This window comes from Ostrea edulis, chromosome 9 (genome assembly GCF_947568905.1).
Source record: "Ostrea edulis chromosome 9, xbOstEdul1.1, whole genome shotgun sequence".
Taxonomy (NCBI): domain Eukaryota; kingdom Metazoa; phylum Mollusca; class Bivalvia; order Ostreida; family Ostreidae; genus Ostrea; species Ostrea edulis.
The window spans coordinates 72,690,248-72,717,754 of record NC_079172.1 but is presented as its reverse complement, the minus strand read 5'-3'; the positions used below and the strand labels follow the sequence as shown (position 1 = coordinate 72,717,754).

Genomic DNA, 27,507 nt, shown 5'->3' with positions numbered 1-27,507 from the left:
GGAGGTCTGGGAGTTGTAATTCACTACAGTGCCGGATCCAGAGGGTGGTCTGGGAGATGTAATTCACTACAGTGCCGGATCCAGAGGGAGGTCTGGGAGTTGTAATTCACTACAGTGCCGGATCCAGAGGGAGGTCTGGGAGTTGTAATTCACTACAGTGCCGGATCCAGAGGGAGGTCTGGGACTTGGACACCCCCTTCGTCAAAAGACGAAATATCAAATAACGCAGTTTGAGGGTGGACCCTCCTTCCTTTGAAATTCAAAATTAATGGTACCCCCACCCAATTTTCAAAACTTCCTGGATCCGCCGCTCCACTAATTCATTAAATCCTAAAATATTAAGGAAATAAAAACTCGAACACATAATATAGGATAAGCTCGCATGCGCTACAGTTTATTCATACACGTGTACATAGACATCTGGAGGTTCATTATTCCACTCAACTCATTCTACAACAGAAAAAAAAGCTGTTAAGTATATCAAAACAAAGATATGTAATTGGTACAAAACAGGTCCACTGCATGAAATCCCCCCCCCCCCCCCCCAACAGTGGTCCGCTGCAACCCCCCCCCCCTCCTCCCTGCGTCCAATATGAATATTGCTTATCGTTGTTTTAGCTATAAATATGATTGTATTTGTACAAAAGGCCGAATTCAATATAAAAAGGGATATAATCAAAAAAGTTATATCTATACATTGTTTGCAGATTCGAATTTTTTAATCAAGGAAAGCTTTACGTCTGACGTAAATGTTAGCAAAACTACCCAACATAAACTAGGTCAAACAAAACTTTAAAACTGTGTATTTTCTCAAGCGATAACACGTAGATAGTGTATACAGGCTGACACGCCGCACAGGTATTTAATTCTCAGGACTAGACGGAAGGTCGAAAGAACAGGGAGGCCATGTTGGATTTTAAGGTGAGACTAAATTATTATTATAGTAATGACCACTGTGTTTTATATCATACTATAATTCTATTTCGTTAATTGTTGTAATCTGTCAAAATCTTTAATTTAAAAATAAAATTCTGTTTTTATTTAATTAACAGTAAACTCCTCGTGTGATCCCGCCATTAGAAATGCATCCCCGGCGCAGTGCTCAGGAAGTCCTACTGTGTGACCTCTGTGAAACTGTCCCCCTACAGAGTCACTGTGAACTTTGTAATATAAATCTCTGTGTTAACTGTGCAGTAAAGCATCTCTCAGACTCGTCTAAAAGACACAATGTCGTGCCCTTTTTACACAGAAAGCCTACCCCTAGCTACCCAAAATGTTCGAAACACACCGATAAACACTGCGAAATGTTCTGTGAAAAATGTGGCATTCCTGTCTGTTCTACCTGCGTCACTTCAGGTAAACACAAAGGTCACGATATATCAGATATTCTGGAAAAACTCAGCGCTAAAACAGAAAGTTTACAAAAAGATCTAGAAGAACTCGAGACCAGAATTTACCCCCGGTATGAAGGAATGGTGTCTGATGTCGAAACAGAGAAAGCAGAATTAGAAATGAAATACGGGAAACTGACGACAGATGCCGATGAAAAAGGAGAAATCCTACACCAGGAGATCACCGCCATTGTTAACCGACGGAAATCCGCCATTGGGGAGATGAAAACTAAACATCTGGACGCGCTAAATAAAAATACAGAAGAAATCACACAGAAAATGGCGGAACTCAAACAGATCATTTCGGACTTGAAATCAATGCTAAAATCAAATGACGTCTCCTTAACCTCTACTTACAAATCTAGGAATTCCGAATTTAGATCATTACCGCCTAAAGTCCGAGTCACATTACCGAGTTTATCTCCTCAGAAAATAAACAAAGATCAGCTCAATGAAATGTTTGGTTCTCTGCCGCCATTATCCATTAACACAGAACAAGGCTACACAATGAAGTCAGCAGAAGCTGTATCGTCTCCTCCAGTCAAACCACTGCTTGATGAGCCGCGCGTCACCGCCACCATAGACACTGGGTATGACTATCTACACAATGTTAGCTGTCTGAGTGAAGATCAAGTCTGGACACGCGGGGATAACGAAACCATGAAGCTGCTCAACCTCCAGAGTAAACTACTGACATCAATACAAACCAAGTCAGGGTACGAACCAACAGACATAGCAGTGACACGGGACGGAGATCTTGTTTATACTGACTATAGTAACTACACTATAAACTTAATAAAGAATAAACAGATACAGACCGTGATCACACTACAGGGGTGGAGACCTCTCCGTGTCTGCTGTACCGCGGGTAACGACCTCCTGGTTACCATGGTCAGTGATGATGAAACACAATCCAAAGTCGTGCGTTACTCCGGCTCCACAGAGAAACAAAGCATTCAGTTTGATGATCAGGGTCGTCCTCTCTACTCATCTGTTGATGACATTAAATACCTCAGTGAGAACAAGAACCTGGATATCTGTGTGGCTGACCGGTCAGCTAGTGCAGTAGTGGTGGTCAATCAGTCAGGAAAACTCCGATTTAGATACACTGGTCATCCCTCTAATACTAAGCAATCATTTAATCCATTCGGCATCACTACAGACAGCCAGAGTCACATCCTGACAGCAGACCATCACAATCACCGTATCCACATCCTAGATCAGGACGGACAGTTCCTCCGTTACATTCACTGTGATTTAGATCGTCCATTAGGTTTATGTGTGGACATCAGAGACAACCTCTTTGTGGCTGAGTATGACACTGCTAAAGTGAAGACAATCCAATATCTATAAACACAGCTCTACAGTGTTAATTACACAGCTCTACACAGTGTTAATTACACAGCTCTACGGTGTTAATTACACAGCTCTATGCAGCGTTAATTACACGGCTCTACAGTGTAATTTACAGAACTGTGTTAATTCCTTCTACTTGTTAATTACATCAGCTTGTTAATTACAGCCCTGTGTTAATTACACCCCTGTGTTAATTACAGCCCTGTGTACATTACAGTCCTCTGTTTGTGATGTGTAACATGTACTTGTTTTTGAGAGTTTAACAGAACATTATTTTGTTTGTGAATTAATTCAATATGTGTTTGATTTTACAATGTATATATTAGATAAACATGATACAGAGTTCAGTCTTACATTATTACTGAGTACTTACTTAGATTTGTAGTACTGTAACAGAGAGTGACCGCAAACGTCCAGTCTTCATCACAGATCTTCAGATTCAAGGTCACAGTCTTCTGTTTACCATCAATAACATCACACCACTTATCTAAATCTCCACTGTCCTACAAAATAAACAAAGTGTAATCATATCAAACTGAATTGTCAAGGATAGTCTGTGATATATTTACATGTTTACATAGATGTCAATGTAATGGGAAGGAAAAGAAGATATGGCTGAACCGGCAATCGAATCCAAGGCCCTTTGTTCCCATGATATGACAGGAACAGGAATTGGACCCGAGACCCCTGTATTACTAGTCAGGTGCTCTAACCACTGAGATATCCAGATTGATATCCATGGTTTGACTGGACTGGGAATCAAACCCGACATCCCTGTATTACATATGTAATAGGCAGGTGCTCTAAACACACAAAACTATCCAGGCCGATATCCACAATACAAAGTGAGCTTTTCCTATTGAAATTTATCTGCAGTTATTGACTTTTTACATTAGCATCTTTTTCTCCAGAACCACTTGGCGAATTCCAATCAAAACTGGTACCATTTATCCTTAGGTAAAGGGATTTCATGTTTGTTCAAATGATTGATTGTATCTTGTTTAACATTTAAATTAGACCTATACTCGGCACTTACAGCCATTGAACAGTGAGGATTCTTTAGAATGCCACACCTACTGTGACACGGGACATCCGTTTTAAGGGTCATTTCCGATGACCCGTGACATTCACATCTGATGTCGAGTGCCTGACGATGGAACTGTCACTACCTGATTCGAACCCTGGCCTTCCGCATGAGGGGGCGTGTGCTCTAATCTCTAGACCACCACGGTGGTACCTTTTGTTCAAACGAAGGGTCAAAGGGAAAATAATCAAGAAAAGGCAAAAATTGGGTGGGTTATTTAAAAATCTTCTCAAGAACCACTGGGCCAGAAAAAATGAGATTGATGTAAAAGTTTCCTGATATAGTATAGATACAAGTTTGTTAAAACAATGGCCTCCCAGGGTTTGGGTAGGACCTCATCAGGGGTTCAAAAGTTTTACATGGAGATAAAAAGGAAAAATCTTCTTCAAAAGAAAGAGAAGGTTATAATTAATCATATTAATATGCAAGCATCCCCAGGTAGTGCAGATTCAAGTTTGTTCAAAATGTGGTCCTCGGGGAAGGGTGGGGGTGAACCACAATAATGGACACAAGCTTTTACGGGGATGTATAGGAAAATGATTTTGAAATTCTTCTTAATCTAAAAAACAACAGGGTCATGATTAGTCATGTTAATATGCAAACACGTTCAGATAGTGCAGGTAATTCACTTAAAGAAATCATTTTCAAGTGTAGCAGGTGTGTAGATTCAAGTGTTTTATACGCCTGTGACTATAGCCGGGGAGGCATATTGTCCTGTCCTGTATGTCTGCCCCCTACTTTAACATTGCTACTAACTTTTGAATTGTGAGTCATATGGCTCTCATATTTCATGTATCGGCATTGTATGTAAAAAGACCTTCCTGATATTACCAGGGATTCCAGCCTTGTGACCTAAACCTTAGCATTGGAGTATTTTTTTAAAAGAAACCCAAACTTAGACAGTATATCCTGAACTATTTAAAGTACAGCCTTTAGATTTTGTATATAGATTCCTTCTGACAGAACCTTTCATTTTACATCATTGTCTTTGACTTTGAGCTGTAGTGTGGATCCTTTTAGCTTTTATCTCCGATAAAATACTGCTTTTGAAAACAAGAGGCTCACAAGTCTTATTGGTCACCTGGATACTAGTGAAAAAGTATCAACACTACTCCCACAGGCTATGGAATCTAGAAAAAAATTCCTGTTCTGAACATCTAAGCTAAATTCTAATGCTCAGCAACAGTTTTGAAAAACATGTGTTCTTAAAATTTCACTGCCCTCAAAAGTGCATACACTGATGAAAGGCTTTAAATAATAGGTGTATTAACATTAAAATACATGTATCAAAAGATATGACTAGTTTGAACCCATCCTAAAGTCATAACCCTGGGTTGTGAAATTCACAATTTTTTGTACATCCTTTTCTGCTATTCCTAATTATGCATTCATATTTTATACAGTAACAGCAAACTTACACATAAATACTATATACTAAGTTTGGCCCACCCTGGGGTCAGAACCCCTACTCTGGGGATCATCAAATTTACAATTTTGGTAAAGGACTACCGGCTCTATCCATTTAATTTCAATTTAGTATCAACAGCACTAAAGAATATGTTATTTAAGTGTTTTACACATATACACTATATACCAAGTTTTGCCCCACCCTGGAGTCAGAACCCCTATCCCGGGGATCATGAAATGTACAATTTTGATAGAGATTTCCTGCTCTACATCACTATGCATTTAGTGTTTCTTACATGTGTGCGGTTCTTGAGAAGAAGATTTTTTTTAGAATTGGTCAAATTTTGGCAGTTTTTGCCCTGCACCTAAGGCCCCAGGTATGCAAGAATCCTGAAATTTACAATTTATACCCCTCTTGTTCCAAATGTTTCATACCAAATTTGAAAAGAATTGGAATTATATTTATCAAGAAGTTAAAATGTCTATTGTTCAGACATGTAATAACTGACCATTTTGGCCCCACCCTGATACCAAAAATCCCTACCCCTGGGATCATCAAATTTACAATTTTGGTAAAGGACTACCTGTTCTTTCTAAATATCTATTTACACTTACAATTTAGTATCAATAGCACTAAGATGTTATTTAAGTGTTTTACACATAAACATTATATATCAAGTTTGGCCCCGCCCTGGGGTCAGAACCCCTACTCCGGGGATCATGAATTTTACAATTTTGATAGAGACCTTTCTGCTCTACATCACCATGCATTTAGTTTTTCTTACACATGTGCGGTTCTTGAGAAGAAGATTTTTGAAAATTGGTCATTTTTGGGCAGTCTTCGGCCCGCCCCTAATGCCCCAGGGGTAGTGGAGTCCTGAAATTTACAATTTATGTCCCCCTTGTCCTAAAGATGTTTCATACTAAATTTGAAAAGAATTGGACAGGTATAGTTATCAAGAAGTTAAAAATGTTCAATTGTTAACTCATGACCGACGACACACAACCCACGACGACGGACGACAACCAATTGCAATAGGTCACCTGATTTTACTGAGGTGACCTAAAAAACTAGCTGTGTCGTAGCTATACAATTGCCTTTACTCAAGGGTCATCATTTTACAAAAGGAGAAGATTTTTCTTATACATGTATATTACTATGTAATACTTCTGATCCTCAAATATGACTCCACCATTTTTGATCTCCTATTGTGGTCCCATCTTACTCCGTGGTGCCATAATTTGAACAAACTTGAATCTACATTATGTCAGGAAGCATTTATATAAATTTCCACATTTCTGGCCTAGTGGTTCTTGAGAAGATTTTTAAATGACTCCACCCTATTTTTTTTATTACCTCCCCTTTGGATGGAGCATGTTCCTCATTTTGCACAAACTTGAATCCTCTTTACCCAAGCATGCATGTAGTGAATGCTGGACAACTCGCCCTCAAGACAACTCGCCCCCTCTTCGAGACAACTCGCCCCCTCTCTTAAGACAACTCACCCCCAATACTATATATACATATATATATATATTATCACACTTTATTCCTATTTTTGTTATTTTGTTTGTACAAAAATCTACACCTTTAACCCGGTAAAGATACGTCTTTTTATTTCATACTTTAAAACGAAGATCATGGTGAAATTCTAATAGAATTATACACAAAATAGAAAAAAGGTATAATTTTCATAATTCAATATTGACTAAGAATTATATTTACTGATCTTCACTTAATTATTTAAAACAAATAAATGTCACCAGTATTACGAACATTTTGGGATTTTTATTTGGGGGGGGGGTATCAATACGGTATGTATTACGTAAGTGTAAAGCTTGTGAGCGTTTTTCAACTACATTTTAATTCTTGTTGAAAAATCATGAATTTCCATTGAAGAATTTTTATTACAGCTTTGTTTACTTATTATTTTCACAGGGCGATTTCAAAGTGAAAAGTGAGTACCTTAACGTTTGAAGTAAATACTTAAGAGCGGGGGAAATCAAAGAATTAGATTTAAAGCAATACAAACAGATAATTGATAATTAATTATACCACGCCGGCTGAGTAACCAGCTAACACACTCCCAACCAAAACCCAGCCTGTGTCTGCTGTAATTATATATTTTTACATCAAAGTGATGATGAGTGTACTCAACCCAAGCACTGATCAATTTAAAGCTAGGTTTTGGTAGGGAGTGTATTAGCTGGCTAATCAGCCGGCGTGGTATAATTAATTAAATAAAAAGACGTATCTTTACGGGGTTAAAAGTGTAGATTTTTGTACAAACAAAATAACAAAAATAGGAATAAAGTGTGATAATATATATATATATAGCATTGGGGACGAGTTGTCTTAAGAGAGGGGGCAAGTTGTCTTGAGAAGGGGCGAATTGTCCCGAAGATGGGGCGAGTTGTCTTGAGGGCGAGTTGTCCTGATACCCATTGAGGCAAGTTTGGCTGATATTAGCCTTGCGGTGCTTGAGAAGAAGTCAAAAATATTGAAAGGGCATGAAGAGACGAAAAGACTGATGCTGGACAAAATGTGATCAGAATAGCTCATAGGAAGCTCATGTGAGCTAAAAAAGGTTAACACTATATGCCCCAGCCATGGCATGAATGAGGGATAAAACATTTTACATAATTTCATTAACAAACCTGACATTTTCTACAGTAATAGAGCTATCCAAGTCCTACAGAATGTTAGAGTCTCAGGGAAATTATCCTCATCAATCAGCCGGACATCTCAAGTAACTGCTACCCTGTAAAATTGATTTCAACATTAAGTACTAGCTAGGTAACCAAAATGATTTCTTCCCACCATTATATTATGCTATTAGAACACGAATGTCTACAAACAAATCATGTTATCATTCTGAATGTACCACACTGAGAACAAACCTCAATTTAAAAACACTCATAACACAATATCTAATCTCTGTATACATCAAGTTCTATACGACATCAATGAAAAGTTTCTCATCCGCTCACCTCCCAACGTAAATTTCAGAAAATAGTTATCATCCCTGTCACCTCACTACATAAAGTTCTGAAAACAGCTCTCCATATCCCTCATCTCCCAATGTAAAGTTCAGAAAATAGTTCTCCACCCCCTCACCTCCCAATGTAAAGTTCAGAAAATAGTTCTCCACCCCTTCACCTCCCAACGTAAAGTTCAGAAAACAGTTCTATACCCCCTCACCTCCCAACATAAATTCAGAAAATAGTTCTCTTCCCCCTCATCCCATAGTTCTCCACCCCTCACCTCCCAACGTAAGTTTCAGAAAATAGTTCTGCACCCCTCACCTCCCAATGTAAAGTTCAGATAATAGTTCTCCACCCCCTCACCTCCCGACGTAATTTCAGACAAGAGGCCCACGGGCCACGTTGCTCACCTGAGTCACCTTGGCCCATATCTGAAGACTTTCCATATATATTTGCATTAAAACCTTAGTCCCTATTATGGCCCAAACTACCCTTTGCAAACTTGAATCTACACTATGTCAGAAAGCTTTCATGTAAATGTCAACTTCTTTGGCCCAATGGTTCTTGAGAAGAAGATTTTTAAAGCTTTTTCCTATATTTGTATGTAAAACTTTGAACCCCCCCCCCACTTGTGGCCCCATCCTACCCCCCGGGGGCCATGATTTGAACAAACTTGAATGTGCACTATGTCAGAATGTTTTCTTGTAAATATCAGCTTTTCTGACTCAGTGGTTATTGAGAAAAGGATTTTAACTATATATTTGTATGTAAAACTTTGATCCCCCTTGTGGCCCCATCCTACCCCCGAGGGCCATGATGTGAACAAACTTGAATCTGCACTATGTCAGAAAGTTTTCATGTAAAAATCAACTTTTCTGGCTCAGTGGTTCTTGAGAAGAAGATTTTTCCTATATATTTGTATGTAAAACTTTGATCCCCTATTGTGGCCCCATCCAACCCCCGGAGCCCATGATTTGAACAAACTTGAATCTGCATTATGTCAGGAAGCTTTCATGTAAATCTCAGCTTTTCTGGCTTAGTGGTTCTTGAGAAGAAGATTTTAAAAGTTTTTCCCTATATATTTGTATGTAAAACTTTGATCCCCCCTTGTGGCCCCATCCTACCCCCGGGGGCCATGATTTGAACAAACTTGAATCTGCATTATGTCAGGAAGCTTTCATGTAAATCTCAGCTTTTCTGGCTTGATGGTTCATGAGAAGAAGATTTTTAAAGTTTTTCCCTATATATTTGTATGTAAAATTTTGATCCCCCCTTGTGGCCCCATTCTACCACCGGGGGCCATGATTTGAACAAACTTGAATCTGCAATATGTCAGGAAGCTTTCAGGTAAATTTCAGCTCTTCTGGCCCAGTGGTTCTTGAGAAAAAGATTTTTTAATGACCCCACCCTATTTTTGCATTTTTGTGATTATCTCCCCTTTAAAAGGGACATGGCCCTTCATTTGAACAAACTTGAAAGCCCTTCACCCAATGATGCTTTTGGCGATGTTTGGTTGAAATTGGCCCAGTGGTTCTGGAGAAGTCGAAAATGTGAAAAGTTTAACAGACAGACGGACAGACAGACAGACAGACGACGGACAAAAACAGATCAGAAAAGCTCACTTGAGCTTTCAGCTCAGGTGAGCTAAAAACGGTTCTCACCCCTCACCTCCCAACGTAAAGTTCAGAAAATAGTTCTCCAACCCATCATGTCTCAATGTAAAGTTCAGAAAATAGTTCTCCTATCCTAAGGATATAAGGATTTCCCCCATATGTTCGAATTCACATGTAAACTTTGATCCCTATTGTGGCCCCATCCTACCTCCAGGTTCCATGGATTTTATAAACTTGAATCTGCACTATGTCAGGAAGCTTTCGGGTAAATGTAAACTTCTTTGGCCCAGTGGTTATTGAGAAGAAGATTTTTAAAGATTTCCCCTTTATATTTCTATATAAAACTTTGATCCCTTATTGTGACTCCACCCTTCTCCTGGGGGCATAATTTATATCAAAGGCCTGAAGGGCCTAAGAGTTGACTCGCACTTCATTGTCAACTGGAATAGGTAATCTTGAAGGAGCAAGATCATAGTAATCAAGGATGATGAACATCGTGTGTGTGAGTTCGCATATGCACGCTTCTTTTATCAGGAGTTATACTTTAGTGCATCATAACTGTGTAAAGTGACTAAATTTGACTAAGTCATGACCACTGCCATTTAAATTGCATGTACATATCCAACATGGATGTAAAGAGTCATTGCTAACTGATGATTGTGCTAAACAATCCATGATGTACAAATGCTAAGAATTGGAGGAAAATCATTATGTAGTCATATAGCACTTTATATCACAACAGAAAACCCTCAAATAAGTACCACAGTGGTTGTAAGAAGATGCCATCCAACAAAAAGTTTAACAAATCAATTCCTTGAGCTTAAACTTTAGTCAATGTTAGAATGAATATGCAGTTGACATCTTTAAGAAACATCGCTGTTTTTACTGTACTGACTCTCAATGCATATTTTGAGAGTTTATTCAGCAACTAGTCATAAAATGCTACCATCAAAACAATAAAGAAAAAAAGAAATGTTGTCAAACAATACAAACATACAACACCCCTACATGGTGCCGAATTGAAAAGGGTTATACACATAAGTCATTTAATTGATAATAGTACCAAACCGATGGAAGTGGAGATGTTGAGTGGACAATATTAACTATGTCCAGCATTGACCGACCTTGACCTTTGACCATGTGACCTAAAATAAATAGGAGTCATCTACTCCATAGGATATACCAGCGAACCAAGTTTGGTGTCAATCAAGCTACTGATTCTTGAAATGCAGGAGACAATATATTACTATGTCCAGTTTGACCCTTGATCTTTAACCCTGTAACCTCAAAATCAATAGGGGCCATCTACTTCTTCAGATGTATCAGTGTTCCAAGTTTGATGTCCGTCAAGCAAAGGGTTCTTGAGATATTGAATGGACAGTATATTCCTATGTCCATAGTGGACTGACTCTTCACCTTTTGACCTAGAAATCAATACGGGTCCTCTTCTACTCATAACCAACCAATATTTGAAATATCGTAATGATCAAGTGAATGGTTCCAAAGATATTGAGCGAACATGTGGTCTGCCAACCGACAAGTGCAAAGCAATCCCCCCTTTTCTTCTTTGAAAGAGGGCATAAGTAATTGTTTACAAAATCTCATATAGTCACATGAATTTAGAAATATGGCTGAAATGAGTTTCCGTTCTTCAGAAAAATGTAAATACTGACTATTACAATGACATTAATGGGCTTCCATAATTCTAGAAGAATGATATTCGTATTTAACAAAATATAATACGCACTTTTTAATTTTTTTATGAGAAGAGACACATACTACATGCCACTATAAAGGTTTTTGACTCATTAAAAATGTTTTAGTCAATGTAATGTGCACTTAGGTTTTTGCCACATTGTTACCTATCTACAAGCATAAAATTATTTCAAAAAAATATCTTACACCCTGTAACTAATTATTAAGAAACAGCCAATTAAAATTTATCATCGTTCAATTTTTAAAACTGCCATGATATTATGACACCGTGACTAGCACGTTTGTGTACACGTCTTTTGTCACCTGATTTTGTCAGATTTCTGCATGATTTCTACCTGATCAGGATATAGGGCTCACGGCGGGTGTGACCGGTCGACAGGGGATGCTTACTCCTCCCAGGCACCTGATCCCACTTCTGTGACCGTGTTTGCCCACCTATCTATTTGGTATTGCTTATAGGAGTTATGAGATTGATCACTGTTTGTCATCTTCGCCTTCCATGTTTCCCGTTTTTCATGGGTCTGGGAATATGCGATTGCTTTTGAGTTTTAACTTTCCTTTTACAGTAAACGACTGATCTACTTTACCGATCTAAATGCAGTGAAAGTTTAAAGGGTTATGTTTGAATTCATCATTTAGTACCAATTACTGACTTTGATTAATTACCGATGGGGGTCGTTATATTGCACCTTGGTATATCATTTTTGGAAGATTGGGTGATGTTTTGATTACAAAACATTGAACGCTCGCATCGGCTATTTAATTGATATGAACTTTAAACAAAGAAAATATCGAGTCTGTTAAAACTTTATTGCTACAAACTCTCGTGCTTTGCTGAAATTGACATTATTTCCCCGAAAATACTGCTATGCGTACAAGGACAAGGTTGCCGTTTTCTTAAGAAACAAATTTCCTGCACTGTAAATAAATTCTAGTGCATGTTTTTTCATTATTTCCACAAAATGCACAAAGATTGCACACATTTCCACAATTTACAGGCCACAAAAGGGGATGCATATTAAATATATATCCGGCACATTACAGTAAATGTGATTCTCTAGGCCTATTTCTGACTGTAGAATAGTCTGAAAGCGAAAACATAACAAACTGAACGACTGCGTCCCTCGTCTCAACCCAGTAGATTCCTGCAGAAATAGTCACATGGTTTAGGCTTTGACACGCTTTCGAAGACGGGGAGTATGATCAGTCTTAACAGACCAATACCATTTTCAAATATTTTCTATGCTTTCCCAACCTCAGAAAGCGAGATATTACTTTCTTTCCTATTAAATATTTACTTACAAGTTATTTGTTTCATGTTTAAGAATCTATTTTTGTAGTTTATATATTTATACACACATCCGTCGCATGTTTAATAAAAAAAGTACAATCGCCTGTGTGACAGTTATTGACTTAATTTGCTTACATCATGTATTCATGCGCACTATGTCTAGTTTCTTTAAACGTATTGAGGGGACTCATTTAAATTACATTGTTATAAGATTGTCAACATACATGTATGATGTTTCTTCAAAACTTAATGAAGCTGTTCAAAAAAGCAAATTAATTTTTTTGAAAAGATCTTTGTGCGTGGGAGTTATTTGCTGTCGGTGTAAGAATACACAGAAAGTTTGTGAATCGCAATAAATCCGCACACCGTTGACAGCAAGGAGTGCTTCACGAGCCGACTCAAAAACCTGAATTTGCATTATGTCAGGAAGCTTTCTGGTATATGCAAACTGTTTTTGCTTGGTGATTTTTCAGAAGATGATTTTAAAAAGATTTTCCCTATACATGCATATTTACAGTAAAACTCTGATATAGCGAATTTCTGGGGACCCTCTATAAAACTTCCTATAAGCGTAATTCGCTATACGCTTATAGCGAATTCATAATTCAAATATAACGAATTCGTTTACTTATAAAACTGATTTGTTCTACATGTATATCAGTTCTATAAGAAAGCAGCAATCGATATACTTGCGTTTGTATTGTCTTTAAGAGAAATGAAGCCTATATATTTTCGAGAAGAAATATGTTTATACAAGAAATATACACATTGATTTATATATGATAATTTATCTTGATGGATTATTAAGTCATGCAAGAACATGTCGAAAGAAATGCCAATAAACTTTTGCACAAAACATACATGTACAGTCTATTGCAATTGTCATTTACTTGTTGCTTTACACAAATAATGGAGTGTGCGATAAAATAAATGCAATCAAACTTCAAATTTAATTAACGAGAATAGTAAACAATACCGACAATATATTTCCTAAACGTATGTGTAAGTATTGTTTTGCGTTAACAACCTTTTTTGAAAAAATACAAACGGAAATTTTGTAATAAGTGTTGATCCTCTATGTCAATGGAAAACGATTGTTAAAAATCACATAGAGTTTAAAATGAAAAAAATAAATTCGTTATAAAAGGTGATTTTTACGTTCATTTTTAATTCAAGGGGAATAGGAATTTACTTCGTTATATCCATAAATTCACTATATCCGTGTTCGTTATAGACGCAGATTTTTATATAGAATATATAAAGAATTTGCCGGGGAAATCTTTTTCACTTCGCTATAGCCGTAATTTCGCTATATCCGTGTTCGCTATATTCGAGTTTTACTGTATATGTAAAACTTGGATCCCCTATTATGGCGCTATCCTACACTCGGGCGCCATAATTTTAACAAACGTAAATCTGCACTATGTCAGGAAGCTTTCATGTAAATTTATATTTTCCTGGCACAGTGGTTCTCGAGAAGATTTTCAAAGATTTTACCTACACATATGAATGTGTAAAAGTTTGATCCCCTATTGTGGCCCTAATGAACCCCTGGGGGCATGGTTTTAACAAACTTAAATTTGTACTATGTCAGGAAGCTTTCATGTAAATTTCTGCTCTTCTGGTCCTGACAAGAACATTTTTAAACAACCCCAACCAATTTTTGCATTTTCATGATTATCTTCCCTTTGAAGGGGGCATGGTCCTTCATTTGAACAAACTTGAATCCCCTTTACCCAAGGATGCTTTGTGCCAAGCTTGGTTGAAATTGGCCTACTGGTTCTGGAGAAGAAGATGAACATGTGAACAGTTTATGATGACCCCTACGACAATGATGACGGACAATGGACAAATTTTTGTAAGAAAAAATGGCCCCAATACACATCATTTCAGCCCAATAAATTTCAAAATGTCCCCACCGTTTTACCATAAATGGGGTCATTGGCCTGTTGTGTTTGTCCTTCCCAGGCACTGATGACCCTAATCCTATCCTCTGGAGCCAGACTTCAAACAATTTACAATATGTCAGGAAGGTTTCACATGACTTATAGAGGTTTCGTCATTTCTAGCTCAGTAGTGATGGAGACGATTCTTAAATGACACAATGCTATCTTTTTTCATTTGTTGATTATCTAACATTTGAAGGTAACGAATTTAATCCTTTAACGGTACTAAGTTTGGTTGAAATTGCGCTATGTGATTGTAGAGAAGTTAAAAATAAGTTTACAGACAGTTTGACAGACAGATGTACAACAGACAATTGGTGATCAGAAAAGCCCACTTGAGCTTATAGCTCAAACAAGCTAAAAAAAAAAAAGATAGAAATTTTACCAGCTCCATACAAAAGTTTGTCTCCAGAAATGGATCAGATGCTATGAGAACCTCTGTCTGCTTTTAAGAGATATCGGTAGGAACTGCTACTGCAGAGTGTCACCATCTCATGAGGCCCAGGGAGCTGAAAAACCAAAGTGAGAATGAGTGCTGGAATGACCAGAAATCAGACAAGTAAATGAAATTTTCAACAAATTAAAATCCTCATGAATTTTGTCAAAAGAAGCCAGCTTGTTATCTTCTAAACAGGAGACTCACTGGTTTTATCGCTCACCTGAGCATTGGTTATATGTAATAATAAGGATACAAAGGCAATGATAAATTTCCTATATTGAACCTGTTTTGGAGCCAGACCTTGGCAAAGGGGCAATGGATTTTACATTTTAAATTCTGGTTTTTTAAGGTTTTCATTGGAAGGGTCTGGGCCTTTGCAATTGGGAAAAATAATGGCATTTGTTTGAACTTGGGAGAAATGTTTCATACAAAGAAGTAGGGAGAAAACCAATCCAGAGTGAATTAAGGTAGAACTGGACTCTTTCTGACTTTCAATTTGGTCAAAGCTTACCTCATTTAAATAAGCAGAGGCCAAAATATTAGGTTTACATAACAATTTTGAGGCAAAAATTGTAATCTATGGGCCAGTGAAGATTTATGAACAATTAGGCTACCCTGCTTTGATTTGTTTTCATTGTTTGGGAATTTCAAAGTACAAAATGGGAAAATACCTGTTTTTTTAGGATGGCAATGAAACCTTATTTCAGCGCCCTAAAAACCCTAAAATTCCTAAAATTAGAGGGCATTTCATACATCGTAACAAAGTATTCATATGGTGGACAATGCATCCCATCTTAAGACAGACATACATACATTGCTGTACCATATTACATCCCACCTACAAACGGGCTTACAGACATTGATGTACCATGGTATGCCCCGTCTACAGACAGACATACAGACATTGCTGTACCATAATACTCCACATCTACAGACAGACACACAGACATTGCTGTACCATAATACACCCCATCTACAGACAGACATACAGATATTGCTGTACCATAATACATCCCATCAACAGATGGACATACAGACATTGCTGTACCATAATACATCCCATCTACAGATGGACATACAGACATTGCTGTACCATAATACTCCACATTACATCTACAGACAGACATACAGACATTGCTTTACCTTAAGTTAATACGTCCCATCTAAAGACAGGTATATAACATGTTCAATATTGGTAATGCACGACAGACGAAACACAGTGATGGATGCAGACCAACAGCAATAATCACTCAGGTAACCTGGGGAGTCAGGTACATGTAATCTACTGTTAATTCTGAAGGTAACTGTATGTAAACTGGTACAATACAGGCAGCTATAACTCATATCTTTGACTACAAACCAAATTGACAACATTCAATCAACATTAATATGTAAAATAACATCATTAGCAAGTGCTGTATTATAATTTACATAGTCTAAGGGAGATAACTGTAAAATGTGTGTTCATGCTCATTACATGAACTAAACTTTTTGCAATAAAAATGAATACTTCTCTGACTCTTCTCAGGGCAAATAAGGACACCCACTGATTGCTACACCCAGCAATTTTCAATAAAGTGTTCAGTCTCCAACAGCAGGCAATGATGGGGTGGTCAGTTAAATAAAATTCTTCTGCCCATTCATACAAGTCCCTAAAAATTTTCAATGATCAGTTATTGCCAAAATTGAGAATGTAAATGAGGCTGAGCTGATCGAGTCACATAATGTTGCCAGCTGGTGAATGTCAAGACACTCGGGAGAAATGAGTACCTACATGAAATCCCTCTGTAGAGTGAGAAAACGAAGATGGCATCGACTATTGCGTTAGTTTTATGTGACAAACAAAACCTAGCTCAGACTCATTTTTAAATATTTTCTTTAAATTATGTAACAAGACTTGATTTATTTCTACAAGAGATTATAAAAACAGTGTATATATATTTTTTTCTTTTCTTAATTATTTGCTAGCAGTTAACATGATTATTGGGTACAATATATATACTATGTGTAACAGTGTTAGTAAGTTTAACAATGAATGTTTGAAATCTAAGAACTGTTTTTAATAAAAGTGTTTTATTATATTCATGAATCATAAAACTTGAACCAGCCATTTTCATATCCATTGGGCCCAAGGGGTGGTAAAAGTTCACAAATGATTATTTAAAAATATAAGTTGATAGCCGGTCAAGTGAAACTTATTTAAAATAATGTAGCTCTGTACCTTGTACATCTTCACAAGTCAAGGGTTATTGATTCGTTACCTCGCACTAACGTTAGTGTGAGGTAACGAACCAATAACCCTTGACTTGTGAAGATGTACCTTGTAATGCTTCTCGAGAAACTTCTCTGATGGGACGAACAGTCCTGGTCACTCTTCTGATAATGGACTGGGCAAATCCATTCCATGTCTGTGTGCAGGGTAGTGCTACAATCCCCATCATTAGCTTAGTGGACAACATCCTAGATAAAATAAACAATACGAATTAAATAAAAAACATAAACAAACATCTCAGTACAAAACAAAACAAGCTGGACAGGGTTACGAGCCCGAGACAAACAAGTGGACATCCTGAGCAGCGTTCAGATCCAAATCATTAGTTTTTCAATTATTCTTTGATATTAATATTCTTTTAATTTACACTAAATGCAGGGCTCAAAATTAACGAGAAATACTCGCACAATGCGAGTACATTTGAAGAAGAGCGAGTAAAAATAGTGGACACTTGAAAATTTTAGCGAGTTGTGATTTACAAACTATGATCGTATCGTATCCGTTTTATACGGTAATGTGCCATTCGCTTTTCTTAAACCTGCACTCTGAATCATACAAATGCTTACATGAACGATCGATTTCAACCACCGTTTCTATCTGGATTTTTCTTTTACGATTTTGAAGGAACTCGGGAGTCAAACAAATGCTTTAGAGGTCGGGCATCGGATTATGATGAAAAATGCATGTGCCACGAGTCCTGTTCACCTATAGGGGTGATTAAATTGAATTCTAAGTATGAGGTTTTTGTTATTCATTTATCTAAGAAGAAGAAAAAAAGTCGTAGTCTATGTTTTACCAAGTCTTCCGGTAGTTATTTTCATCAGAATCATGAGAATGTCCTATCTAAATTAATTTATTGTCATATTGAGGTCGGGTTGTAGTGATGACACAAGTGCACTGCTCACCGCGTAGACGATTATCAAAAAAGTTCATGGGACTCGTGATCGTGCTGCTTATAAAACCATGAGTCCCGGATGCTCTTTGAAGAATCACTAGTGACAAATCTGATGTGGCATGAAATTGGACCTGCGGTAAACAGGTTGTGGATTAGAGGTGCGATAATCAAGAGACCTAAACATGACTTACGTAACTTAGTGTCTTTTCCAAACGATGCCTATTGACCCACAAGGCTCAGTAATGAATAATGATGGGAAAAATACATGTAATTGATTTAAAAAAAAAACAACATGAAAAAAGAGCACTGCTTCATTATTTTTATTTTAGCTTGTAGGTTTTCATTTTAGCCTGCGGATTTTTTACCCACAGGCTAAAACTAGCCTGTGGTAAAAAAAAGTTAATTTCGACTCCTGTAAATGATACATTTTTTATGCTGTGCCCCACAACGAAACCCCACAGGTGGATATAGTGCATCTTCCCCTACCTGGACTCAGAGGTCGCGATGTTAACTATGAATCTACAAGACATGGAGATGCTAGTACACATCATTTTAAAAAAAATATAATTCATCATGATTTGGTCCTTTAAAAGATTTTCATTAAAATGTCTACTTTATTCATACATAATAATTACAACTCTTTTGTGACTCCATCCTAATCCCAGGGGTCATCTTAACATGAAATAACTGTAATCTACAGTGAATGAGGATGCCCATCTGATCTGAGTTGTAGCATTATCTCTTTTAAAACAAAAATCTCAGTTCTGTGTATTCCTCCTAGTGACCTCATCTTGAACACAAGAGTCGTGTTGTGTACAAATTAAAGATGATGCATGCATATTTATTTGTAAACTGAATTTAATTTTTTGAATACACTTCTATATAAAACTTTAGACTCCTATGCTGTCCCATACTAATGGGTGGGTGGTGGTCACATTGGTGTGCATAAATTAAAATATTCTGTAAGTCCTTAGGCCATACTCCTAACACATAGGTTACAATATTAAACAACTTGAACCTTTATATCAAATGTCATATTGTACCCTGTGGTTCTTTGAACCTCTTTTCATATGTCATCCTTGTCCCCAGAGACAGATGTGACCTAAACCAGTGGCGGATCTACAGCGGGTTACCCCCCCCCCCCCCCCCTCTCCCCTCCCCTCCCCTCACATTTGGTTGAATAATTTTTTAAAAAGAAAGAATTTTTTTGTCATTTTATGGTCTTGAGTAGAAAAAGTACAGATTTAGGTCGCACCCCTTTTAAAATTGCCTAGATCCGCCACCGATGTAAACAAACTCAAAAATTTCTGTGGAAACGAGGGGGTTAGTTATATTCGGTCGATAGGCCTAATCACAGGAGTTTGAAATTCAATAAAGTTAATAAAATGTGCTATGCTTACAAACTCCTGTGGCCTAATTTCTGTGGGGGTTAGTTATATTCGGTCTGAGACCGAATGTAAATAACCCCCTTGTTTCCACAGAAATTACGTTAGGCCTAGTTGACAATCCCATAGATATTTCTTTTCTACAACTCACATATTATGCCGTTACCTATATAGATAATTAACCAGACAATATATTCAGTGTGTTACCTAATAGCACTGTACCTGACAGTCAGTTTTCCTAAGTATACCTGTAAAGATCCCTAAAATAAACTTTTCTTCAGAATTCGGCAGCCATTTCCGTTTTCACAGCAAGTGTCTTCTGCTTCTTAAAGAAAGACAACTCTTGTAGATTTTAGTGGTATAAATTAACGGTAACAGGTCGTTCCGGCCCCAAAACTAATCCGTCCCCTGTTATAGTCGTTCCGTCCCAGGTTGATCCGGCCCCAGTCAATCCGGCCCCTAGGTTTATATTTTTAGCTATTACTGTCTTCTTAATTACAGTTAATGCTATAATTTTCATCCAAACATCAATATAATTATATTGTTTGTAGTGATTATAACCATGATTTAGATTTAGATACCTACACATTTCATTTATTTTAAAATATTACATCATGTAAATTTTGAGTATTAAAAGTATGAAAAAATAATAAATAGCAAACGTGCCACTCAAATGAAATTTTGATAATGAATTAATTCTCTATAAAATTGTCTATGTTATTATATTTGATCTTTTATTTTGAATTTTAAAATTTAACTTGTATTGCTTTAATTCAAATTTGATGAATTAATACGTTTTTTATTTACCATATTAAACAATGTTTCATCATTTATAAAACATAAATGTACTTCCCACCCCATTACATAAATCATAAATAGAAATTATCTATAAAAAGTATATTGGGACGGACTACGGTAATTGTGGCCGTAATGACTTGGGGGCCAGATTGACCTTAGGGCCGGGTTGATCGACATTCTAAATTAACATGTCTTAAGAAAATTCTTTCAAAAAGGGAGGTGAATTGAAGACCGCAAAAGAGCAAATGCTGATAATATTTGGTTGATAACGTTCAAATAAAACCCACCCACTAGATCCGCTACTGTAAATTATGCTAAGCTAAAATTATTATTTCAAAATATCAGCGTAAACTTAATCTTCCGGCCACTCCACACTTATTAAATTGTTAGAATATTGTAGATCCACGCCACATTTTTTACGCTTTGGCTACAAGGTTAATTTGAATTTACTTTTCTCGCATTATTCAGATACGAAGACAAGCAGTCATTCCAAACCCCTGAAGATACCCCCCTCCCCCTTAATTGATTTGTAAATGACAAATGATATACATACATTCATGTTAGGTCCACCCCAATGCTCGATAAGTAATAATAATAATAATAATGTCCTTTATTTAAACAGGATAGCACAATGAGTTTAAAAACTACTTTACATTGTGGTCGTGAAAACATATATACAGACAGCAGTATTAGACAGACACAATATAGAATAGTAGGCTATATAAAGGTATGTTCTATACATACATGTACGCTATTTACGTATTTAAAACTGGAAATAAATAAATAGATAAATGAAAAAAAAAAAACCTGAAAATAATCAAAAACAAATCTATATGGTTTTAATTTCCTGAATGAAAAAAAAATTCTAAGAGAAGCGGATTTAAAAGTTTCCAATGTTGGGTAATATTTTAAAACTTCTGCCATATTATTCCATAACCGTGAACCGTAAATTGTAAAAGATCTTCTAAAATAATGTGTCTTTGCTCGTTGGATGTATAATGAATTACTTTGACTTAATCTGGTAGATCTACTGCTAATTTCATGAACATACTGAAAAAAAAACCCATCTAAATAATCGGGGGTTAGACGATGTAAAACTTTGAAGACAATAATGATGGTTCTATATACAAAATAGTTTGACAGAGGCATCCATCTAAGTTGCTGCATCATTTCTGTTGTAGGTGTATAAATATTTCTATTTAAAATCAAAGTACTGAAAGTACTGAAAGACGGGGTTGGTGGGTTGGTGACTGATTGATTGTAAATTGTTTAACGTCCTTCTCGGTAATTTTTCACTCATAAGGAGACGTCACCAAGACCGGTGAAAGATTTCCAAATTAGGCCTTTGCTCGGCGCTTACCGCCATTGAGCAGTGAGGGTTCGTTAGCGTGCCACACCTACTGTGACACAGGGCATCTGTTTCTAAGGTCATATCCGAGGACTCGTGACATTCACACTTGATGCTGAGCGTTTGGCGATGGAACTGTCACTACCTGTTTTAACGAGATAAGTATGTTGAAGCCGGGATTCGAACCCCAACCTTCTGCAGGCTGGGCGAATGCTCTAACCTCTAGACCACCGCGGCGGTCAAAATGGGGTGGGTCATTTAAGAGACTGATAGATATGTGTATTGTAACGTCTAAATTTATTTGAAAGATTATGTACACGTAGCTATTCTTTCAATTTGAAGGATGTTTTATCTCCTACTTCGCAGATGAAGGGGAATTCGTTCGTACAGGTATCGTCGTCCCAGTAACCGTTACCATTCCAATTCAGTGTTCCACAATGCTGAATTCCTTGGTTATTGTCGGGGTTGTTTGTGGACCAATTGGTGTACGGTACGTTCTCTCCCGTGGTGATTGACCGCCAGTTATCTTCGCCTCCTTGGTCAGTAACTCCAATCCATGTGGGTTCTTTCAAATTAATGATGAAAAGTTTCAATACCATAAGCATTTATATTTACACATTTCAGTGAAAGGTGAAGATAACGAACAGTGACCAATCTCATAAATCCTATATGGAATACAAAATAGAGAGTTGGACAAACACGGGTCCCTAGTAATCTGAACAACGCTTATCCTCGTCTATACGTAGCTAGCCACGGGTGTCGTTGTTTTGAATTATATTCCTTAGAGACATAGAGTGCTTTGTTGCTTGGCGAAATATATTTTCAGTGCGGAAATTAATCTATAAATTTTTCTATGCATTTTTACAGTTAAGGTAAGCAGCATTCAAGGGCGGATCCAGGAATTGCAGTGACGGGGTTGCCACTTTATGAGGCTGGGGGCCGCCTTGAGGCCTGGTGGAGGCCGAGTGGGTGAAGCCCCCAGAAGCTCCTGGATTTTACAGATTTTATAGGGCTTGAAATATGTCTCTTATTTAGTCATTTGTACTATTTTCTATCATTTTCAATAAGGTGAAATTAATAAAATGACGCATTTTTAAAGAGTTTTTTCCCCGAAAAAATTAAGTTCCTCCAATAAAGTAATTCAAGAAATCAATAGATTTTGTGATTTATTTTTCCGAGAGTGGAAGAAATTATTGCTTCTTTTATTCTTTTATCGTTTAGTATACATTTTTCTAAACAAGATATCACGAGTTACCTTAAATTTGAAAATTAGCTCACAGGGATATATCGAATCGACATATGAATGACTGATGTATTATTGTTTATAAGTAGTATAACGCCTCCCGATAGGGGGTTCAACTGAGTGCACTTTTTATGCAAATGAGGTGAAGCAAGGGCGTCTTTTGATTGGTCAAGCGGTGTCGGGGTCAACGGAGTGGTTCAATATCTAGGACGGGGTCAACCCTAGCAGGGGTTGTAGGCCGGGTGTCGGGTGAATAAGTTGGCCTATGGCCGCTGGTCTAATTTTAGCATGCGGTACTTTCGGTTTGAGTTCCTGGAATGAGTTCCTGCTATTTTTCTGAAAATCAAATCCAGTGAAATCCTGTGTATTAAATCTAAAAGAATAACACAAGGTTTTAAGTTGACATGTTTATTAAAGAACAATGGTACAAGCATAGAACAATGCAAAACAGTTCAATAAGCATAAAAACAGTTCAATAAGCATAAAAACAGTTCAATAAGCATAACAGTTCAAGCACAGTCCATTACTTTCTGCTGAGTTTCTTCTTCTTTTTTGGCCGTTCTTCAGTAGGTGCGGGCGGATTCCACATCTCTAACGGTGTGTATTCTCTCTTCACAGGGGGTTTTGAGCCAGGTACGGACCCAATCATCGCATCTATCTCCGCTTGTTCTTCTGGACACTCACTAATCCAGTGTCCTATTTTTCCGCATTTGAAGCAAGGATCCTTTTGTTTGGTTTTCTTGCTGGTCTGTTGAGAATCTGCTGACCTCGATTTCTTACTGGTCTGCGGATAATCTGTTTTCTGTGGGCAATCCGGCGACCAATGTCCTGTTTCTCCACACGTGTAGCACGGGTTAGCAGTGTAATCTGGAGTGTATTCCTTCCTAGGTTTTTTAGAAGTCAGCTCTTCCAGCTTCTTCAGTAGGATTGTGGTATGATTTCCAATCTCATTACTCAGCACATTAATGCGGTTAACGATCCCGTCTAGTGTCGTGGTAATGATGGCGAAATCGGTCCTGCTCATGGGGGAATCTTCTCCACCGAAGGGGAGTTTATCGTATAAGCCCATCTCCAGTCCCGTAGCATCCTGTGAATCGGGAAAATAGAAGCCTAATCCGGGGTCTGTCGGATTCTGGCTAGGGAGGTAATCCGAGGTCTGGGCCATCTTCTCTTGTCGAGCAACGTGGTCTGAAGGCGTGAGATTGAAGCTCGTGGTCTGGTTCGAGGTCTGGGCCATCTTCTTCTCTTCTCTTCTTCTTTGAGCAACGTAGTCTGGAGACGTGAGCAAGAAGTTCGAGGTCTTCCCCAGTTCAGTCTTCTGATCGTCACTCTTAGCTTTCTTCAGTTCAATGTAGTCTTTCTGTGGCCCCATCTCCTTCTGTACCAGCTGATCTATTTTCTTCTGAGCTTTGTCCACAAATTCTAGTTGTTTCTGAGCCATGTCTTCTGGAAGGTGATTGAAGATCGAATGAGGACTGACACTGGGGCTCCGCTTTTATAGCCAGCAAAATGTCTAGACTATTCTGTCTCGTGGGGGACACGTGGGGAGCACGTGGTTGCATCATCTTTTTCTGGAAAAACCGGTTTCAGCTAGAACATCGCGCGACCAGCGCGTGCTAGTGCACTAATTGAACTTGAAAAGCCGGTTTCTCGCGACCAGCGCGTGCTAGTGCACATTGGTACACATTGACTTTAGTGGAATGGAACTTATATTGGTGTTTAAAGTAGCCCTAAAAAGGGCTGTGCATGAAGTTTTTATTTTTAAAAATGGCCGGCTTCATACGCAGGTTCTTCTATATACACGTGTAAGTCATGATCTTCTGATATAATGTGTTGTACTAATTGTCGAGCTCTTCTCCCGGGGAAACGTATCTCTTCGATGGTTTCCCACATCCAGTGTGCATCCCAAAACAATACCCATACACTTCTCCGGTGACGTGGTTTCTCCAGTCGAATAAATCCCGATACTTTTTGAGTGCCGTTCAATAACGTGTAAAACTGGTAAATCATGTACTGTATGAGGGGGGAATTTTTCAGGTACATGTCACTTAAACGCAGGTAAAGATCCTCCACTGTTTCATGTGACCGCAATACATAGTCAAAACACCAATTTTTAGATCGGCCCCAGCGTAATCGATGCCGACATCTCTGTACTAAATTGTCCCAGATCTCCATCTCGTCTACATAATCTTCTACTATGGTTAAATTCTCCACTTGTTGTATTCCCTGGCGGCGGCGTCTCGCTCTTAAAATTCTCCGTGTATCCATGACTGAAGGTCAGACAAGAATGACTGTAGAAAAACCAGCTGACGTACAGGTGTTTGATCACGTGGTGCAGGTGTTTGATCACGTGATGCATAACCTTTACCTATAAATACAGGTGTTTTCTGAACGTTCGTTATTTACTATGGGCGGCAGTGCTACTACGAGAATAAATGGATATAGCTATGTACTACAATGTATGAACGTGGCCTTACATAATCCTCTCATTCAAAATGCTCGTCAATTTGTACAACAGATGTCACCGGAGGTCAGAAATGTACATAGTTTTCAACGGATTGCTGATTCATTAGCGGAGAATACCAATACGGGACGTTTACTCATGATTTATTTGTATGCTGAGGAATTGAAACAGAACCTTCCAGACCAGATGAGTGACATTGATCGGATCTTACGCGATTGTCTACAAAAAGGATTCGTGGAACTGATTCGTATGAAAGGAATGGAGGTCCTGTTATAAAACAAGAACGTTTTGGAATTTTTTCATTTACAAACCATGGCTGAAAGTGACAACATCGCAGAAAAAGCGCATAACCATGCATTAGAATGGGTCGAGAAAATGCAAGACGATACGGTGTTTCAATTCGCTAAAAATTTTCTGATAGCGGGAGTGTTTCCAATGACTCTGGACGAATATACAGATCTACGGAACCGGATATACATCAATCTCTATAACGATGCGGGATTGATGTTAATTTATGTCCTGGGGGAGGAATTCAAGAAACGCATGCCTGAAAAAACCGCCGAGATTGAAAGTATCACCAAGGACTGGCTTCGAGAAGTATACATAAAGTGTGAAGAACTTAATTCATTTCATTTATTCCCGGAGGATGGCCAGCAGTGACCACATCACAGAGAAAGCGATAGTTTATGTATTGGATTATCTCACAGACATTCATTCTTGGCAGATTGAATTTGTGTTACACTATATGCGAGAAGAATTATTTCCCATCAGCTTAAAGGACTATCCATGTCTCTGTCAGTATTTGATCGAGAACCGGATCACCCCGCAAGCCTTAGTATTGATTCATTTAATGGGCCAGGAATTGAAACGAATTCGACTCACAGACAGAGCAGAAATCGAGAAAATCAGACTACGATGTCTTCGAGAGATGTACGTCAAGTTAAACGTGTGACTTTTAATCTGGACAATAATGAAGTGTATCGGTTACCCGAAGAAGACCGGACAAGTATCTGGATGACTGTAGCCGCTGATCGATATCGATTTCAACGCAGGATTCGAGAAATGGAAAAAATGTTGGACCCTATTTTAAAAAGACATGTGAATTGGTGTTGTGTGTGGGAGTTATGTATTTGAAATATGTGCCATGAATAAAATTGTTTACACGAAAGCTGTGTTTGGTTGAGTCTCTCAGAGAAGGGTTTATTTGATGAGGAATCCAGAAAATCCTAAAGGTAGAGTGAAAATCGAATCAAATAAGGTGTTTTCTATCGAATAGACCTTATGAGATGTTTTTAGGGATGTACATGGTCGAGAAATAAATTTTTAAAGAGGTGGTGAAGAAACATTGAACCTCGACTCGAGCTCTTTAACCTCTGTTTCTTTGAAAACTATGCGACGTAGCAAAATAAAAATAAGTTTAACGCATTCGCCGTCTCAGAATCTATCAGATTAAATCTACCTTGCACAGATATCGAATGTCTAGAAAAAGACAATGAGAAAAAACTCTCTACTCGAAAGCACAAATCCGCCATTTTGACGGCCACCATCTTGGCTTCGTCTCCGAAGCGAGGGATGTTTTCGAGGAGGTCCGCGCTTTCCTGATATATACCGACGCACTCGCCAGTTCGCTTCACTGGTGATCCAGCACAGTTGTAGAAGATTTTTGAAGATTATTTAAGAAGAAAGAAGAAAGAAGAATGGCTGCAAGAAGAGACCCGCTCTACAATTTCCAGACCTTGCCTGGCTTTCGGTACCGGCTGGTAGTGGTGGCTGAGGAACGGGTAGGGGATAATTGGGTCGTGCGTTCTGAGAACGACCTGAGCACCTTCTCCCCTTTCGACCAGAGTGGGGTCCGTGAGATCATCTGTCGGGTG

The 27,507-nt window shown here is 38.0% G+C and overlaps 1 protein-coding gene and 1 long non-coding RNA gene across 3 annotated transcripts in view; one reads left to right on the top strand and one right to left on the bottom strand.

The window, feature by feature from the left end:
• Positions 1-3,090, top strand: part of LOC125673400 (E3 ubiquitin-protein ligase Midline-1-like) — a 51,195-nt gene extending 48,105 nt beyond the window's left edge. Inside the window, exon 2 of the mRNA XM_056150576.1 lies at positions 2,749-3,090. The gene's annotated coding sequence lies outside the window, so the exon portion shown is untranslated. The remainder of the gene's footprint in view (positions 1-2,748) is intronic.
• On the bottom strand, positions 367-20,171 carry LOC125673413 (uncharacterized). Of its 2 annotated transcripts, none has more exons than XR_008798890.1 (6): positions 19,988-20,171; positions 17,549-17,688; positions 16,739-16,880; positions 15,175-15,298; positions 7,897-8,000; positions 367-3,250 (listed from the first exon to the last, which is right to left on the bottom strand). It is a non-coding gene; the product is annotated as an uncharacterized LOC125673413 (long non-coding RNA). The 2 variants fall into 2 exon arrangements; XR_008798889.1 differs by having other exon boundaries at positions 20,029-20,171.
• Positions 20,172-27,507: the final 7,336 nt, after the last annotated feature.